This window comes from Papaver somniferum, chromosome 8 (assembly GCF_003573695.1).
Source record: "Papaver somniferum cultivar HN1 chromosome 8, ASM357369v1, whole genome shotgun sequence".
Lineage (NCBI taxonomy): Eukaryota > Viridiplantae > Streptophyta > Magnoliopsida > Ranunculales > Papaveraceae > Papaver > Papaver somniferum.
In genome coordinates, this window is record NC_039365.1 from 123,447,222 (window position 1) to 123,469,043 (window position 21,822).

At 33.9% G+C, this 21,822-nt stretch overlaps 1 long non-coding RNA gene across 1 annotated transcript; it reads right to left on the reverse strand.

The window, feature by feature from the left end:
• Positions 1–16,559: 16,559 nt before the first annotated feature.
• LOC113302983 lies at positions 16,560–21,451 on the reverse strand. The gene is made up of 6 exons (XR_003337253.1): positions 21,066–21,451; positions 19,463–19,512; positions 17,883–18,060; positions 17,253–17,376; positions 16,961–17,007; positions 16,560–16,674 (listed from the first exon to the last, which is right to left on the reverse strand). It is a non-coding gene; the product is annotated as an uncharacterized LOC113302983 (long non-coding RNA).
• Between the last annotated feature and the right edge of the window lie 371 nt (positions 21,452–21,822).

A 21,822-nucleotide genomic window follows, 5' to 3' on the forward strand; every position in this document is an offset into this window, starting at 1 on the left:
TCTTATGAAAATTTTATTCTTGTGTTTTGTTTAGAAGAATAACTAGGGTTTGGAATAGCCATTATTGTGAGTACACATAGCTATGTCCAAAGATTTCATCTTCATGTTTTTAGGTTTATTTGTTTAAATTCTAAAAAATTGTTTTGGAAGATGATGATTGCAGTATTAATCCTTATGGTTTTATATATTGCAATATGCTATGGGATATGTGTGTTTGCATCCGTGAACTATTATTGTCCCATATGATGTCAAAAGTTATCTCGTTTATATGTCGATATGCATGTATTGTGTTAGAGCATTGCTCGGTCAACCTCGCATGCGTTGCTATCTCAAGCATGTTTGTCAATGTTAGTGATCAAAACTATAAGTCTTGATTTCTAGTCTACTATAGCTAAGGTTTCGTACTAGGATAGAAAGTGTACTTGAGCTCAAGAACTCCATGGCGATCATCATACAAGACGAAGAACTACTCAAGGAACCGGTGGAACTTCATCGACTAAAAGGTATGTGGAGACTTGAACTTATCTATCACTGAAAAGTCTATTTATCTCCTATCTTGAAAAAAAGTCGTTTTGCTATATAGACTTAGATTATACACATTTGATATTTCGAGATGAGTTTATCTCGCCTATCTATTTCTCGAAATATGTGTTGGTAAGCTTTCGCTTTAACCAAGTTCATCTTTACCTAGTGACGAAAGTCATGTTATGTTTCAATCACTTTGAAAATTGCTCTGACGAAAAATAGTTTGTGAATAACAACTATATAACGTTCTCTGAGAATGTTTCAATGATTGAAATGAGAGTTTAGATTATATAACCATTGATGGATATAAGCATTGTTGTGGAAATACATATGTGTATAAGTCCTATTCCTTGAACCAAAGTTTACGAACTTTGTTGATCACCGGAATTTTGTACAATTTGCAAACTCAGTCCGAGAATATCTGCTGGAGTTTGAGAACTCACTCAGCAAATTCAGTCCACGAACCCAGTCCGCGAACTGACAATAGTTCTCGACCCGAGAATATCTGTTGGAGTTTGAAAACTCTTTCCGGGAGCTTAAGTTCGCGAACCCAGTCCGCGAAATTGAGTAGGTTATATCTAAAAACGATTGTTCTTGAACTCATCTTTATATTGATTAAGGAATGATTTTGTAAACCGTGGATATAAAGTTCATGAACCGATTCGAGTGAATCAAATCGTTTTCGCTTCGATTGTTTCTTGTGAAGTTACATAAGATCTAAGCAATTGAACAACTCTCTAACTAGTTCATTTGATTCATTTGAACTATTTATGGTGAAGAAAAATATGGTTGATATGAAAGTGATCATATGGCCAACCATTTGGTTAACTATTATTGAACCAACTAATGTACAAGTTTGGGTACGGTTACACGAGCCTAGAAACGTGCATTTCATTTGTGTATAACAAGCTATGTTTTCGATCTAACAGTTGATAAATATTAGCTTGAATCTAATCAGGTTTTCATCTAAAGGTGAATATTGAATGCTTTGTTACTAAGCTAACATTGATTGCAAACCCTGATTTGAAAGACTATATAAGGGAGAACTCTAGCAACTAGGAAACCTAATCCCCACACCTTACATGTGATACTAGTTGTAACCTACTCTTTGAGACGAGAAGTCGTATGCTATATATATAGACTTGGATTATACGCATTTGGTATTTCGAGCCGAGTATACCTCGCCTATCTATATCTCGAAATATGTGTTGGTAAGCTTTTCGCTTCGATCAAGTTTATCTTTACCTAGTTACAAAATTCATGATATGTTTCAATCACTTTGAAAATTGCTTTGACGAGAAATGGTGTAACAACTATATAACGTCCTCTAAGAATGTTTCAATGATTGAAATGAGAGTTTAGATTACATAACCAATGATGGAAATAAGCATTGTTATGGAAACACATTTATGTATAAGTCTTATTCCTTGAACCAAAGTTTGTGAACTTTGTTGATCAAGAGAAATCGGAAGAGTGGCTTGTTTCCAAGTCCGCGAACTCAGTCTGCGAACTGCCGAACTTCTCATCCCGACAAATTCTGCTGGAGTTGAAAAACAAGTTGCGTGAGTACCAGTCCGCGAACCCAATCCGCGAACCGGCGGAAGGTCTTTTGCGAGATTTTCTGCTGGAGTTTGTAAACTCTGCCCGGTTGCTTAAGTCCGCGAACCTAGTCTGCGAACTTAAGAAGGTTATATATCTGAAGATGATTTCTAAACTTAAACTTAAAAATACTAAGGAATGCAGTTTGCAAACCGTGGCTATAAAAGTTCATAAACCGATTCAAGTGAATCAAATCATCTTTGCTTCAATTGTGTCTTGTGTAGTACATAATATTTCCTTGCAATTGAAAAACTCTCTAACTAGTTCATTTGAAGTCATTTGAACTAGTTATGGTGAAGAAGAACATGGTTGATATGAAATGCTCATACATTTTGGTTAACTATTATTGAACCAACAAGTGCATACGTTTGGGTACGGTTAACAAACCTAGAAGCGTGCATTGTCAAGTGTGTGTAACAAGTTAAGTTTTCGATCTAACGATTGAGAAATATTAGCTTGAATCTAAATCAGGTTTTCATCTAACGGTGGATACTGAATGCTTTGTTACTAAGCTAACATTGATTGCAAACCCTGATTTGAAAGACTATATAAAGGAGACATCTAGTATTGTGCAAAACTAATCCCCACACCTTACGTGTGATATTAGTTTGCATACTAGAGTCGATTCTCCTTTAACCTTTGGTTTTCTTCTTCTAAAACCAGGTTAACGACTTAAAGACTTCATTGGAATTGTGAAGCCAGACCGATACTACTTTTATCGTAGTTGTGTGATCTGATCTTGCATCTTCTATCATACGAGTACAATCAGATTGATTGGATTGAGATTGATATCTCATTGTTTGTGATTCTGCAACATCTTGTTTCGCTACCATACGATTAAGATTGTTGTGAGGTGATTGATAACTCTAGGCTGTTCTTCGGGAATATAAGACCGGATTATCAATTGGTTCCTGTTCACCTTGATTATTATCAAAAGACGGAACAAAACCTTTAGGATTTATCTGTGGGAGACAGATTGATCCTTTGATAGACTTGTTTGTGTGAGACAGATTTTTTTATTGTCAAAGCCTGTGATTTTGGATCGTAGAAACTCTTAGTTGTGGGTGAGATTAGCTAAGGGAATCAAGTGCCCAGTATCCTGCTGGGATCAGAGGCATAGGAGCATAACTGTACCTTGAATCAGTGGGAGATTGATTGGGGTTCAACTACAGTCCAGTCCGAAGTTAGCTTGGAGTAGGCTAGTGTCTGTAGCGGCTTAATACAGTGTGTATTCAATCTAGACTAGGTCCCGGGGTTTTTCTGCATTTGCGATTTCCTCGTTAACAAAATTTCTGGTGTCTGTGTTATTTCAATTTCCGCATTATATTGTTTTATCTTTATAATTGAAATAATACAGGTTGTGCATCAGATCATCAATTAGAGTAATCCAACCTTTGGTTGTTGATTGTTATTGATTGATCCTTGGATATTGGTCTTTGGTACCATCCAAGTTATTCCTTGTGTTTGATTAAAGACTCGCTGATTTCTATTAGTTTGAGTAAATAAAACAAGAGAGAGATATTAACTCCTCGATATACTTTAGTCTAGATTGAGTATGACTGTCTAGTTGATTCTCTAGCAAAGTATATTGGAGTTAGTCCATACAGATTCCTAAGCGAAATATTGGGTGGTGTTGTTAGACCCCCGCTTTTTCATATTGATAAAATAATGAATGAACTTTTGACAAACAAAAGTTAAGCCTATTATGTCAATTCTTTGATGGAAGATAGGTTAAAATCTTTTGTTTACAAGGATGATGTCTATTGTATGTCGTTATGCAAATAGCGATGGAAAATAGAATGAATCCTTGTATATTCCGAAGTATTGATCTTCCCTGATCCATATTTTATGTATATACTATGTGGCTCTATAAGTCTTCTTGTGTGAGCATTTCCAACTAAACTAATCATAGATTCGTTTGTGATTATTTTGGTTGTGTATTCCGATTAGATTAATCACGGGTTCTCTTGTGGTTAATTTGATTGAGAATTTTTGGATAACAAAATCATTTTTTGGTTGTTGGTGTCCAAATAAATCCTTATTTTCTTGTAAAAGTAAGGTAGCTCTTGTTGTTCTTTCGGGAATGACATCAAATGGGGGAGAGTTCTTTTGAAATTGCGCTTAATTTCCATATCTTTTTGGGGAGTGCGGCTGTGGAATATTTGAGGAGCTATCTTGTATCTTTATAAACTCCGTGATGAATGCATTTAGCTTCGGCTTTATGATTGCATCAAAACAAAGTTGATATGTACTTTTCTTTGGTCTTGAAGTGTCTCCATGAGAATTTAATTAGGATCCCTTTTTCGTACCTTTGCCAATTTTATTGACAAAAAGGGGGAGAATTAATATGTAGTTCACACTACAAATACATATGGTTTTCGGATCATTATGTAAGGGGGGGTGGTTTTCGTGTTGATACGAAGTATTGACTAAGGGGGAGCGATACATATCACCATAGTATTGTTGTCGAAGTTGTGATAAGAGAACTTTGATGTTGTGTAATAATACTATGACACTGTATAACAATGATCGAGAGATTTTGTTTTCTCATTGTTATGGCTACATGACTTCAACAACGATGTACAACCTTTGGAATCATTGTAGTACTTGGAAGTGACGAAGATTTCGAGTAATGTTGAAGCACCAAGGAGATCAAGCATGTGTACGAGAAGCTACAAAGTTTTATCTTTTTTGTAATCCATATATATTGATAGTTATACCACTAAAATTGACAAAGAGGGAGATTGTTAGAGCATTGCTCGGTCGAACTCGCATGCGTTGCTATCTCAAGCATGTTTGTCAATATTAGTGATTAAAACTATATTTCTTGATTTCTAGTTTACTTATGACTAAGTCTCGGTCTAGGATAGTCAAGTGTAGTTGAATCTCCAGACTCCATGGCGATCATCTTACGAAGACGAAGAACTACTCGACGAACCGGTGGAACTTCATCCGACTAAAAGGTATGTGGAGACTTGAACTTATCTATCACTCAAAATTCTATTCTATCTCCTACTCTTGAGACAAAGTAGTATAAGTATGATAGTTTTCATACATACACAATTGCTATTTCGAGCCGAGTTTACTCGCCTATCTTTTTCTCGAAATATGTGTTGGTAAGCTTTCGATTTAACCATTTTCATCTTTACCCGTGACGAAAGTCATGATGACGTTTCAATCTTGAAAATAGCTTTGATGACTATAGTCGTCAATAAAGATTGTTATAACATTATAGAAGAATTTTTCAATGATTGAAATGTAGAGTTGAGATTAGCATATATGGATATAAGCATATATAGTGTGTTCTCACATTCGTGTATAAATCCATGTGCCGGAAGCCAAGTGCGTGCATATGTGTGCATGCGGTATTGGTGAAGGAGACAAGTTGAGTACGCGTACGCGTACCCACAGAAGTTTTCATGCCGAAAATTTCTGCTGGAGTTTGTAAGTTTGCAAACTAGTGAACCAGTCACCTTAGGTACGCGTACTCACTGGAGTTTTCGAACCGAAAATTTATGTTGAGTTTGTAAACTCAAATCCGGTAGCTAAGGTACGCATACCCGTACGCATAATCAAGCTGGTGATATCTCAAATCGGTAGTTCATGAACTTAAAACAATAAATTATAAGGAATGCAATCTTTGCAAACCGTGGCTATATTGTTCATGAATTGATTCAAGTGGATCAAACCGATTTTGTTTCAATTGTGTCTATGAATAAAGACCTAAGCAATTGAACAACTCTTCAACTAGTTCTTATGAGTCATTTGAACTAGTTATGAGAAAGATGAATACGGTTAATATGAAAATGCTCATATGACTAACCATTGGTTAACTATTTGTGAACCAACTAAGTGTACACATTTAGGTACGTTACTCAAACCTAAAAGAATACATTTCATTTGTGTGTGTGACAAGCTAAGTTTCGATCTAACGGTTGAAATATATTAGCTTGGTTGAATCAAGTTTTTCATCTAACGATGAATATTGAATGTTTGTTACCGTAACTTAGATTGCAAACCCTGATTTGAAAACTATATAAAGGAGACATCTAGCATCTGGAAAAACTAATCCCCACACCTCCTGTATGATACTAGTTGGTTTGCTAGAGTCGATTCTCCTTTAACCTTAGGTTTCTTCTCGAGACCCTATAGGTTAACGACGGAAAGACTTCATTGGGATTGTGATGCCAGACGAAACTACTTTTGTAGTTGAGCGATCTGATCTTTCCATTTTCTATCGTACGAGTTCAACTGAATAATTGGCTTGGGATTATATCTTCGATAGGGCAAGATAAAAAGAAATCACAAACATCTTCGTCTCATCGTTTGTGATTCCAAAATATCTGGTTTTGCTACCATATGATATATATTATTGTAAGGTGATTGATAATACTAGGATGTTCTTCGGGAATATAAGTCCGGTTTAACAATTACTTCTTGTTCACCTTGATTTATCAAAAGATAGAACAAAAATTCTTAGGTATTTATATGGGAGACAGATTTATTCAATTCTATATACTTTTCTGTGTGAGACAGATTTCTTTATCAAGTCTTCGACTTTGGGTCGTAGAAACTCTTGGTTTTGGGTGAGATCAGCTAAGGGAATCAAGTGCGTAGTATCCTGCTGGGATCAGAGACGTAAGGAGCGCAACTGTACCTTGAATCAGTGTGAGATTGATTAGGGTTCAACTACAGTCCAGACCGAAGTTAGTTTGTAGTAGGCTAGTGTATGTAGCGGCTTAATACAGTGTGGTGTTCAATCTGGACTAGGTCCCTGGGTTTTTCTGCATTTGCGGCTTCCTCGTTAACAAAACTTCTGGTGTCTGTATTATTTCTATTCCGCATTATATTTTGTTATATAATTGAAATATCACAGGTTGTGCGTTGTATCGATCAATTGTGAAATCTAACCTTTGGTTGTTGATTGGAAATTGATTGATCCTTGGATATTGGTCTTTGGTACCATCCAAGTTTTTATCCTTGTATTTGATAAAGACTCGCAGATTTCTATTTGCTTGAGTAAAGATCAAATCAATAGATTGAGATATTAACTCCTCGATATACTTTTCTCTAGATTGAGTCTGAATGTCTAGTTGATTCTCTAGAAAGTATATTGGAGTTAGTCCATACAGATTGCTAATCGAAATATTGGGTGACGTTGTTGTACCCCCGCATTTTCAAGACCATTCTCAGAAATTGTCTTCAGGAGTTTACTTTTGAACTTTGTTATATTAGGTTTTATCTCTTTAAAGAATCTTTTGCTCTTTGAAACCATAAATCCTTCAAGGTAAAACATGAAACAATGATCCATACCTCCTGAACCAATGAGCTTTTAATCTTTGCACTTTTCCAGACATCATCAAAGGACTTTGGAGGAGTAAAGTTGAATATTGAACATAACCAATTTCATATATTCACACTAAATTTGCAATCCCAAAGAAGACGATGCATATTATCTTCAACATTTTCACAAATGCAGCACTTGGAAACCATTTCATATCGTTTACTGACCATTATAACATCATCAATATATAAGCATTGAACTAATTTCCACACGTTGCTAGCAAGATTTGATGTAAAAAGGCATTCCATATATATTTTGACCAGTGAACTTTCCCATTTTTTTAACCTGAGCTTATTTACAGATGCTGAAATTGCAAAATTCCCTGAAAGAGTTTCTTTCTAAATCAATTCATCATTCATACCACTTACTTCAGGTAAAGTAAGAGATGATATTGCATTTTTGATTTCAGCAGGAATGAGTCAATTCTCATTGCTCAAAATGTCAGCCACCTTTAGATGTATATTTTTTTTAACATAATGTGAATGACCCATAATATTAATCAGTGAAATTTCATCAATCCAGACATCAAACCATATAAAGATCGTCTGACCATTGCCTACATACTATCTTTAGTCTTCTTGTAAAGATTGCCATGCCCATTTTAAACCTGGCCAAACTGAAGATAGCTGCCAGTTTGTGCTCCATTGGTTATGCTTATCTTTAAATTTGGCTTTGAAAAATAAGGCTCAATCTTCTTGAGAATTAACTAATATCCACATCATCTTCATAAGGAAAGCTTTATTAATAACTGCAAGCCTCTGAATGCCTAAACCACCTTCAGTATAAGGGGTGCATACTTTTTTCCATGATAACACAGTGTATTTTTTCATGTCACTGTCCCCACACAAAAGGAATTTCCTTATAATTTTTTCACAAGCTTTGATTATTGAAGAAGGCCATTTGTAGATTGCCATGTTATAAACTGGAATATTACACATGATTGATTTAATGAGCACTAACCTTTCTTAAAATAACAATAGCTTGCCTTTCCAGGTAGCAAGTTTTTTCTGCATCACTTCCACCATTGGCCAAATAGTAGAAGCTTTCACCCTACCAGCAATAAGAACCACACCCAAGTATTTTTTTGGAAACTCACTGGCTTCCATTTGAATGAATTTCTTAATTATAGATTTCCTCCAAGCAGAAGTTCCATCAATAAAACATTTACCTGCATTTTGTTTATTATCTGACTTGAACTCACTTGAGAAGATTAATTGTACTTTTCTTTGATACATTCAATAAAATAAACACATCATCTGCAATAATAAGTGGGTTGGATGTATGCCTTTTCTTATAACCATTGAAATTATAAGTCCACTTTTAACTGTTTCAGTTAAACTTCTACTCAAAACTTCTTCCACGATAACAAATATAATTGGAGATGAATGATCTCATTGTCTTAAGCACCTTCCAACAGAAAAAAAGCCACATGGACCACCATTTATTATAACAGATACTAGGGATGTAAATGGGATACCAAACTCCGATATCCGTTACCGATAATCCAAGTTCTTATAGGTAATTTTTTGACATAACGGTAATCGGTAATTATCGTCTTAATGAAATGGTATTGGATGAGGAACATAACAGTCGATTAACTACCGATACTGATAACGATACTTATCGATAACGGTATTTACCTGTAGCGCTAGTTATTGTCCAAGGATGTAACTGTTTTTAAATTTCTTTGTGTACTTTTTTCTGCAAGAACGTGTAACTAAGCAAATTTGGAACATTTGCATGTGTTTACTTTGTGTTTGGCCTGGATTTTGGGCCGAAAGTTTCTTATTTTGAACTGAATTTGGGTCTGAAAAAAAGGTTATGTAGAACTCTGTTGGATAACAGTATTTATCGGTAATTTTACCGATATCCGATAACCTTAACGAAACGGTATCGAATAGGATTTTGAGAATTCCGTCGGAAATCATCGGTATCGGAATTCCGATAGAAATTACCGTTAACAGTACCGGCTAAGCCAGTTACCGTTTAGATAGGTTCCGTTGACAAACCTAACAGATACTTTAGCATATTGAAAAATAACATGAAGTCACTCACACCAAGCTTTGGAAAAACCAAATTTCTGCAACACTTGGAAAAGAAAATTTCAACTAACCGAGTCATAAGCTTGGGAAATATCCAGTTTGAGCCCAACATTTCCACATATCATTTTGTTTTTCATTTCATTAACCGTTTCAGAAGCAAGTAAAATTTGTTCTTGAATGCACCTTCCTTTAACATAAGCAGCATGTCGAGGAGAAATAATCTTTGTCATCAAACCTCTCATTCTGCTAGTGATGATTTTTTGCAAATTTTTTGAAGCTCACATTACTCAGACCACTTGGTCTAAACTGATTCAGAGATTTAACACCTTCAACTTTTTGTAATAGAACTAAATTTTTTGAATTCAGCCATTTTGGTATGAAGATTCTTGACCGGCAGAATTGAACAGCTTGAACCACATCAACTTTAATTACATGCCAATAGGCTCTGTAAAAGCAACCAGAGAAACCATTTGGACCTGGTGAACTATTAGGATCCATACTCAATATAATAGTTTTAATCTCTTCTTCTTCAGGAATTGTATCCAACATAACTTGATCTTCATGATTAATCACCTCAGGAATGTTCTTAAGCAAAGATTCTTCAACTGAAACAGGTTGAAACTCAAATTTTTTCTCAAAATATTTGACCAATTCATCTGCAATATCCTTTTGCTTAGTAATTATATTACCATTACTCATTTCTAATTCACTGATAAAATTTCTTGCCTTTCTAACTTTCAAACTTGTATGAAGAAATAATGTAATGGCTGCACCATCTTTGACCCAGTTAATTCTTGATTTTTGTTTTAATAAAGTATTAAGTTGAGCTTCTCTAGAATTGTATACATTTTCAGCTTCAACCAAAGTGTTCAGAGCTTCAACACCAAAAGGATTGTTATATGAGATATTCATAGCTTATTGAACTTCTTTTTCAGCTTCTTTTATCTTAACATGAACATCACCAAACACGTTCCAATTCCAACCTCTTAGAACTTTTTTTCAACCTTTTAAATTTGTTTTGAAATACAAAGGTTGGATCTCCACTTATAGGTTCCGACCAACATGAATGAACAACTTCAATAAATCCTACATGAGATAACCAGACTTTTTGAAATTTTCGAGGAACATTCTTTGGCTTTGGAATGCTGACACAACCACCTAACAAAGGAGCAGGATCATAAGCAATTCTTGTACCAATCTTGTAACCCCAATCACCATATTTTTGCAACCATAAATGATTAGAGACTTCTCTGTCTAATGCACATAGAATTCTTTTACCACCTTGCTGACAATTTGACCAAGAAAGTTGTAATCCAGTATGAGGAGCTTGAATCAGTTCACAAGTATTTAAACATTTTGTAAAATCAAGCATAACTTTCATTTTTGGGATTCTACCTCCTAGTTTTTCATCAATAGAAGTGATGGAATTAAAATCTCCAATAGCTAACCATGACTTCTCCATTTCACTTATTGCTTCCATTTCATCCCATAAAAATCTTCTTTGAATAACACCAACATGAGTATGGACACCTGAGATAAGAGTGTCTCTAACACTGACAGTAATCATTTGACTTGACATAGATACCACAGTTGGAGTTGGTAAAGATTTAGTCCAAAACAACCAGATATTACCCTTTTTATTAGAAATAGAATTATGAATTACCATTGACTGCATACCGGGTAAATTCAATTTATTGCAAAATGATGAACTACATACTACTTTAGGTTCACCTACAAAAATTAAAGAAGGATTAAATTGATTAACTAAAGTCCACAACTTATTTTGAGCCCTGGTTCTTCTAAGGCCCCTTAGATTCCAATAAAAAACTTTCGTTGTTTGTATTGGAGGTTTTTTGTACCTCCTTTTTCTTGAGTTTTCCTAAAGTTATACTTAATTGGATTTTGAGAAGTTACCTTATCAGGTAATATATTTAGAACCTCAGTGTTGCTTGTAGAATCTTGAAATTTTGGAGATATCTGCCTTTGAAAACTTTAGACCAAGAAGTATCTGGAATCTTTGTTGTAGACAAAGAACCAATTGTATCATCCACAAATTTGACCACACTTTTATCTACTGAGTTTTCATCTAATATTTGAGAGATTTTTGCTGAATCCAAAGTATCTGGAATAAACTCTATGATTACTTCTTCCAATACACATTTTGTTGCTTCAATCAAAGGATTATATCTCCCACTAGTTGTTTTGATACCACTAACATTAGCATGAATAATTTCTTTGTTTACCCGAGTTTGAGATATAGGAGTTTGACAGATATGAAAAGGTTGAACAATTTTTTTAGGAGGCTTGTCTTGCACCTGCTCATTAACACTACTTTTGTGAATAGATTTAGAAGGGGTATCAGCTTCCTTGCTTTGCTTAAACCTGCATTGAGATTGTAGATGACTTATAATTTTACAATTTTCACAAAATTTTGGAAGTTGTGGAAGTAAAAAACTCTGCATAAAACCTCCAAACTTTGTAATGATCCATAATTTACTAGGAACTGTTTTTGCTAAATCAATATCTATTAATACCTTTGCAGAATATCCACTTTCATACTAGAGATCTGATTCATCAACTTTAATTGGCGTACCAATGGCTCTGCTAATTTTGAATAATGTTTTCTCATCCCAATATTCTAAAATTAACCCTGGAAAATTTACCCACGGCATTGCATAGGATGATCTTTGATTTTATGGCCTGAAATTAGGAATCCAATTTCTGATTCTCAAAACTTGATCATCAACTTTCCATCTTCCTGATTTAATATACTGTTTATCCTTCTCAGTATCCAACTTAATTGTGAAAAAAACCTTTCCCAAATGAATAAGATGACATTTACCTTATAATTTCCATTGGCTCCTAAAGATTCCAGCAACTTCTACAAATTTGATACGCAGAAAATCTAGTCGACCTATTAAAAAAAATCTCCAATAAACATACCTATCATCATCATCAATAGTGATTGGTGGAGATTATCCAATATTTTTTGAAATATCCACCGGTGAAACCTTGTTTGAATCTTCAGAAATATTGTGGAAATCCATTTATTACAACAGAAAACCACTATTTAATACCCATGATTAAACTATCTGCTTAAAATTCCTGAAGTACTTCCTGATTTGGTGTTGAATTCCTGAGAAAATTGAAGAGATCGAAGAAATATTTTGAGACGAAAGCACTAAGTTTTAGGAACCAATCCGCAGAGCGTCTCTCTCTTCAACTCAGTCCGATCCGCAGACTCCTCATCCGCCTCCGAAGGGGAAGGTGATACCATCACCTAAACTGATTGACTATCACTAATTAATCAGGGGTAAACTAGACATTAGTGAAAATATTGGTTAAGGGGTTTCTGGATTTATTTCATAATGGACCGTTTTTGACATCTAGTATTAAGCCCCGAATAAACTTCCTAAGCCACAAACTAGCTAGGAATTTAAACAGCGCTAAACGTTATTTCTTTTCTCATTTTGGAATTCTTCCACCACTAGGCTTGCACTTCTATATTCAATCCCAAATGATGAGGTGGAACAAAATTTGGAAGATGAAATTCTTATACCATAAGACTTTCCCTAATACCAAATGAATAAGACCAAAGACAAATTAGGAGAAAATATGAAAATGTGGCTACAATGATTAATTTTCTTAATTTTTGTGTAAACCAAACAAGATCATTTTCTTTAGTAATGGAAAGAGTAAATTTTTATTTTTTCACTCGTGTGTGGATGATTTTTAAATGACGCCCGAAACATATACTCTTTCTCTACAACAGTTTAACATAACATAGATCAGTATAGTTATATCGACTGGTTAACGAATGCCTTACATCGTATTTGATGGAATTACTGATAGAGTTTTTACCATAGTACGTATGTGTATATGGCGTATGTGTGAAATCTAATAGATTTGGATGGAAAATGGTAACAGTGGGGAAAGCTCAGCAGTTTTATATATTGGGGTAACCCCATAATATCACTACTGTAGGGGTGGTGATACCAAAATAAACCCCAGAAAAAGAACACGAAAATAATTACCCATAATTGATAAGACAAAATATAATATCTGTAATTAATTTTTACAATATTTTTGGAAATTATCTTCCAAAAGTAAAGAGTCATGTTAATAGGAGGGAAACAATGGATTTGAGGAGGGAAAAATTATGAGGACATTCCTAAAGAGGTTCCAGTTCATATGTGCCATAATTTCACCGTGCATTTGTGCCAGCGAATGAAGAGTAGACACGTGTAACAACGTGTTGGTATTTGACAAGAGTCTGAATTTGACGTGTTGGTATTTGGTATGTAACGAGTCGAGCTTCTAAACATGCAGGGTGAACAGATTTGGACTCATTTGACATCAGTTAAATAATCAACCAGTCGGAAGAATATGTTAAATATACACTCCTTAGAGCATCTCCAATGGAATATAGATATGTATCCTACGTGGAGACCTAAAAAAAGGATTTAATAGCTTAAAACACAAATACAAGTTTTGTATTGATACTAGGGCTTAACCCGTCCCGTTACGACATGGAAAATAATATGTATTTCAGATATATCCATCGGTTCATAGATATCATAACCGTTGGAGAAAAATCGATTTAGTCGATAAAAGTCTAAATGTTTTTGAGGTGTTAGTTAATAAACATGTTATTAGCCTCAAATCTTTTGATATTATGTCTGTAAGTCATACAATCCTTTAGGACAAACATAGTTAATCGTTAACCAACCCCTCAAATTCTTATGGGCCTACGGGTAATAGAACACTACATCATTCACTTCTTCAAAACTAAGTAGTGTCCTTACTTCGAAAACAAATAAATCATCAAGGGTCGTTCACCAAATTTTTAACAAAACTGAAAACCAAAATTATTTCAAAATCAATCAGATTAATCTTACAAAATCTTTTAGCTTCAGCAATTAGTTTTCTCTCATTGATGATATAAATTAGTCCAAAGTTACATAGATTTGTGTTTATTCATTTTCCTAAAGTTTAATAATATGTAATTCTTGATCCATTTCGTTTCTCATTTACTTATCTTCTCGATCTCGTTACCTATTACCATGAACTATTTCTCAAGCATGCATAATCTCATGAAGTTAAGGACAAACGGCAGAAACAGAAATCATGACAAAATGGGAATAAAGAGAGATACGAAAAACTAAATCAATTACAATTGATTTGCGTGTAGCCTTGTATAGCGTCAATTTCTTTTATAGGTTTCATCTTCTTTCCTGCCCCGACCCGACAAATCTTAAAACCACAGCTGTTGATTTATCTTCTCCCTAGAATAATCTGGCCTTTAATATTTATTTTATTTAAAAAAAATTAAAAAAAAAATTAAAAAAAAAATCGATATCAAATAAAAAATTTAACCAAGGGTAACTAAATAATTTATCTATCTTAGGACACCTTCTTATCCCACTACCACTACTTCTTTCATCACCACTACCATTATCGTCATCACTCAACCATTCTCACCAACACCCACCACCATTATCCCCACCGCTGATCCACCACCCTCGCCCACCATCACAACCACCATGAATGCCTGCTGATTTAATATAAAATAAATTTATTATGTACTGTATTAATGAAAATATATATATTTGATTAATTAAAAAAATATTTTATTATGAAATATATCAATAAAAAATTTATTATTGAAATTTAATTAAGCTAATCATTTTACAGCCTTAGATTTAGCTTTCCAAAGAATAAATCCAAAGTGTCCTTTATCTTGCGTAAGTTGTCTATCAATCAGATTAATCTTACAAAATCTGTTAGCTTCAGGAATTACTTTTCTCCCGTTGTTGATATAAATTATTCCAAATTTATATACATTTGTGTTTATTTATTTTCCTAAAGTTTAATAATCTGTAATTCTTGATCATTTTCATTTCTTATCTACTTATCTTCCCTCTTTATCTATTACTATGAACTATTTCTCAAGTATGCCTAATCACATGAAGTCGAGAAGAAATGGTAGAAACATAAATCATGACAAAAAATGGGAATAGAAAGAGATATGAAAAACTAAATTATATATTACAACTGATTCGCGTGTAGCCTTGACCCGATCTGACAAATCTTAAAACCACTGTTATTGATTTATCTTTTCCTTGGAAAAATCTAGCCTTTATATTTATTTTGAAATATTGGTTTTTGTCCTTACCAGTCGTGCTAGAAACAACAAACTATATATATCACAATACAATGTTACCCATTTAATAAAGATACAAAACTATTATTGTCTACTACTATTCACCAACATCAACCACCGTAAAAATTAGCCACATCCACTATTTCTTCCACCTTCACCACTCACAAACACCTGCCACTGTGTCCACCACCCACTACTTATTTCAATACCACCATTAATAGTTATTGATATCATTTTTAGTAAAATTATTTATTAATAAAAATATGTATTTATTAGATTAATTAAGGAGACATTTATAATGAAAAATTAATTAATTAATCATCATGAGCAATTAATAACACACTGATTTATCTTCTCCCTAGACAAATCTGGACCTCTCTACCTTAGGACCAATGTTTTAAAAACCGGACTGGACATCAAACCGGTAAAGTTAGTGGGTCAGGGTCAACTGGTTTAACCAGTGGGTCAACCGGGTCACTAGGTCAAATATATAGTATAAAAAGTTGGTAACTTGGTAACCAACACGGGAAAAATAGGGTTTAGTCCACAATCCCATCCAAATATACTAGTTAGTCCTGACCCATTCAACTAGGTACAAATTAGTCTTTTTCATTAACAGTACACAAATAACCTTCCTAATTTATAGTTTAGTCCAAATATTTACAATTTAGTCCAAAGTGACTCATGATGATGTCAGCAAATTTAAATAATATAAAAAAAATAGTTTATCTTTCAAATCGCACATCCAAAATTCACAAACTTTATATATTTGGAAAGCATTTTCCGATATCTACAAAAAGAGTACCTATATGACTATATAATTTTTGTTTTAAATTTTTTTTAATTTACACTAGTGTACATGTATGTACGCGTCTGCAAAAATCCAGTATCCATGATAGCCAGACTGCCACTCTAGTCCACACAGACTTACCAAAATATCAACCACGCCAAGTTCTAGTTGGATAATAGCCAGATTTGCGGAGGTTGGTTTAGTAGTCAACCTGTATTGAGGACAAAATGGTATAAATAAGAAATCTCGGGTTGAAACCAAGCTAGAAAATGATCAAAGTAAAAAGTTAGTCAGTCACTGACTTAGAGAGACACAATCCATCTGGGCCTACAGAACATGCCATGCATACATAATACCAGCGTAGGAGTATGTACACATCTACAAAAATATAACAAAGTAGCATATTGATTCAAACAATACAATCCCTGCATTCATCATAGAGAATTTCTGTGTATAAAATATGTACACCTCTACCAAAAATAGGACTGAACGCTCACCATGGTTCAGAATAGCATACACAACCTTCTCCGACATGGTTGATACCCTGTATATTAAAAAAACATAAATAAAAAACAAATACAGTGTACATTAAAGTGTACATGATATATAAACAAAAACATATACTATTGTACAGGCATGTTCACCTCTATAACAATCCTAGCAAATCCAACATCCATAAAATTAAACATGGCATACATCCATGAGAGAGAACAATGTTGTAAAACTATGCACACATCTACAAAAGTCCAGAAAAAAGATACTACACTGAAAAATAAAAAAAAAACTTACCCTAATGATATCCACCATTTATAATCAGAACAATCAAAAGGAAATCGTCTCTACGCCATATCCATGTCCAGCTGTCTTCATTAACTTCGACCAAGTGATATATTGTCTATGATTCACACACCCTCTACAAAAAAGATTGATATCAAAGACGCATCAAGATATAATACAGTTATATCAACATGTGTATAACTACGTTCACATGAACAATCAACGACTGTACAATTATGTACACATTAACAATCAATATTTGTGTAACTATATGCATTAAAAATCAACATATATGACAACCATGTGCACAATAACAGTTCAAAAAAAATGTGCACTAACGGGAAACACAACCATAAGCTTACAAGGTTGTTTTCCTACACGTACACCAGTAGGCATCTATGCCGCATAAGCTTATCAAGTCAATATTTTTCCCATGTGCACCAATTTGTACACCCAAGTTACTTATGCAAGAATAAGCTTATGAAGTCATTTTTTCACATGTACACCAGATTGTACACCCTGGTTATAGTTTATGCGAACCTGCTCGCTCTGTACTACATTGCTATTCAAGCATTCCAATCTTCCTATAAAGAATGTACACACTATAACGATCCAAAGTAGTTGAAGTAATGGATGATATACCTATTTGGTAATGAACTGAATGAAAGTGAAATGTCGTGGCTCCCCTCGCTTTGGACCACGAGTATTCCATAGAAAATCAAGGTTAGGATCAGATGACAACTCTTGGGGAGATCATTGTGGATATTCATCGCAATTAATTAGCTTTCTTACCCCTGGTTTGGAGTTCCCAGCAAGAAACCTAGCAATTGTGAAAAAAGATCAGTCAGTTTAACAATTAGAGAACAACCCAAAGATGTGAGCCAAACACATGTCTATCTGAAATTCATTAGGTGCAACTATAAAATTCACTTCAGTCCAGACTTGTTATTTTGTTGAAGTTGGATTACAAAATTTATAAAGAATCACACAATACACTATCCATAAAGTTAAGTCATCAAATGGGAAAAATGATACAACACTGTGCTCATTGTTTTGCCAATTTGAGTAAGATTTGAAACTTAGTGTGGTTCGATCTTTGCAAATACTACCAGAAGAATACAAGGAAAGATTTAAGCATAGTCAGTGCAACAGTTGTAAGGCACATGGTTCAGAAAAGGAAAAATGCAAGATTTGGTCTTTCTAAGAAAGCCAACACTTATCGAGATGGAAAAGCGAAATACAAAGCTAACAATGTTGACAACAATGCAGGAATTCTGCTGAACACAGAACAAATTTTTTGATGTCAAATCTGGCTAGATAATTCCAATCTTATGCACAAAGAAGGATACTTTTCAAAAAATTACTAAGATTGGGGTGTAAAAAAAGAGAGGAGCTACTGCAATGTCATAAACAACTTCAACAAGAATGAGCGATTTTAAAATTCATAAGTTTTGATAAAAGTCCAATGCGGCATCAATGCAATGGTTGATACTCGAATTATCTCTAAAGGAGCTAAGAAAAAGACGCAGGAAATTAAAAAATTATTAATGTGTACAACTATGTACACATTAACAATAAACATGTGTATAATTATGTACACATGAAAACCTTAAGTGAAAGCAGTCCTTAAAGCCTGCGAAACATATTTTTAGTAAAATCTAGGATATGCAGTTGGTCATTAACCAGGAAGCCAAACCAACCTATTGTATTTTCTAAGATCATTTTCACATTTGTCACTTACCCCAAATCTGTAAACTCAATCTTTACAATACCTGATGGATTGTTTTAAAATCTCAATGTTTGTTAAAAGAAATCTCATGTGGTTAAACCAAAACTTCAAAACCTTAAAAAAAAATTGGGAGAGTAATAACGTCATTAAGAAACCGGACATTCTCACCTAAAGAAGTTCTTAATTAAGTAATACAAGAAAATATTTCAAATAAACTTTTAATAAAAGAAGTATCTTAGAATCAAAACATGTGTACAATCATGTACACGTAAAAAATCTAACAGGTGTACAACTATGTACACCTTTACTTTGAAGAGAATATGCAAACATCCACTGCATTTTAAACAACACGCCTATTCAGAGGATGCGACTTGTCCATTATGTAAACCCTACATCAGTCATGCAATATAAATCGAGCATAACATGCTTAAGGACATGAGACCACTACATCAAAAATCCACAAGGCAAATTGGGATCAAAATAATAAACTCACCAAGCTGTTCTTATTACATCATTAGTACCAGTGTGAGGACACAAGCCAACCTGCATTAACATAACTAGGTCATCAATAGAAAATAAAGGGGTAGAAATTTATATGCACACAAAATCAACATGGGTACAACTATGTACACATTAAAAATCAGCATGTGTACAACTATGTACACATTAAAAATCAACCGGTATACAACTATATACACATTAACTATCAACATGTGTATAATTATGTACACATTAACAATCATCATTTCCAGAATGTATATTTATCAGGAAACCGTTTTAAATCAAGGTCTTTCACTTTTCATGGGATATTTTCCAGCCCAGCATTTTGACATGGTATTTCTTAATTATAACTAGCGTGACTTATTTTTCGGACGTGATCTTATATTTTGACTTGATCATTTTAGAAGATCTGTCATTCATGCCAGATGCACAACAAAATGAATTCTAACAAAGCATAGATACAAATAGGAACTCCAATTCATACTCGGGATAAATGGTAGGTCCCATGCACTGTCTAAAAAAAATAATCAGTAAAAAGGACAGTGCAAGAAATACTCACGGTATTAACATCCATTTATTTCAGTATGTCTCCCACTACAGCGCACATCTATCCTGAGTTGGGTTCTCCTATATTCAATGACAGCTTAACAAAGTGTTTGACATTTCACTGAAACATATGAGACATGGAAGACACCAAGGAAGATTTGTAAATGATAGAGTTCTATAAGGAATTATTTCTTCATATTTTTGAATTTTTTTGGTTTCTTTCTCTAATAGGGAGAAAAAAAACGTGAGTTTGTTTTTACACACTAGATTTAGAAGTAGAAATTGAAGTGACATTACATCCACTTATATTAGTAGGGCAGTTAATAGACTTAAAGAAAAAGTTTGTTGCAGGGGTGCTTTAATGGAGGATGGAAACTTTGAAAATAAAAAATGTCATGTGAGCTACAAATATGTGGGCATTTTCTTTTATCTAGGGACATAAGACAAACTAGTAGTGATGATACATAAAGTCCTCTCATCTTAATAACACTACCACTGATGCTGTAACTTATCTTTTCACTCTTAAAATGAGTTGCTATCACCCTACCCCTCTTACTTTTCTTATAGCTGACCTCCCTTACAGTTCTTTGTGATCTTACATTAGATTTGGTTTGGATTTTGTGTGAGATCACACGTGATGCTCCTTCAAAATTATGAACCAAAAATCAACAACATAACTTCACTATTCTTTCTTTCTCTCAGAGTCGACATTTTGTAGCTTCCACTAACTTTTCCATCATTAAAACTTGGGAAAAACAACAACAACACAGAGATGTTCTGTACCAGGGGAAAAATGAATTTTTTATGGAGATGCTACACTCCAAAATTAACCACAACTGTGTAATCCTATATATTTCGTCTTACGGAAACAACTAACTAAATTGATATCACTGTTTTGAAAAAATTCTCCAGAAATCTCAAACAGTAAAAATCAACAATAGAAAATAAAAAATAACAAATCATATAAAGAAAAACAAAATTGGAAAGAATGTAAATCTGACAAATCATATCTATTAAAATGAGGAGTGAAAGAGGGAGTAGCAGCAAACCTAATCGGTGATGTAGATGGAGAATAAATCGGGATTCTATCAGTAATTGTTGTCCCTAAGCATTTCTGTTGATGATATCTTAAGATTCACTTGTTGTTGGTGATTTTATCGACCTTCCACGTCAATTTCAAGCTAATTCTTCAAGAACAAATGTCGATGACGTCGGATTCAGGCTTATGGAATCAAGTGCTAATTGGTACTCAAACTTTGGTTTTGAAGATGGAGATTGAATTGTTCTTAAACTAAATTTATGAATCGTAGTTCCGCTGATCTATTGATGAAACCTAATACAATTTTAGAGAAGAATTTGTCTTCAGAGAATCTAGATCGAGAATGACAAGAGATTGAGATTTAGGGTTTCATAGAAAACTAGATCGAGATAGAAAAGAAATCGAGATTGAAATCAAAGAAATTCGAAAGGATAATTGATCTGAAATAGGAGATGGATTTTAGCTGCGAAGCTCTGTAATGGACTATGAAATATTTTAGAGAAAAAATCTAACGCGATTTTTTACCGAGGGTTATTTTTGCCATAATAAAAAAATATTTTTGGACTGAATCGTTCGTAAACGGATTAACTCGTACAAAATTTTACATATTTGGATCTCCTAGTACTGGGCTTGAGGAGACAGGACTAGAATGTCTAAAGCCCATCTAATATGGGATTAAACGTCAATTTCTACGACCAACACACATATAATGACATAAAACGTAGGGTTAGTAATATATATTAATAAAATTCAAGGATGTAGAAGTA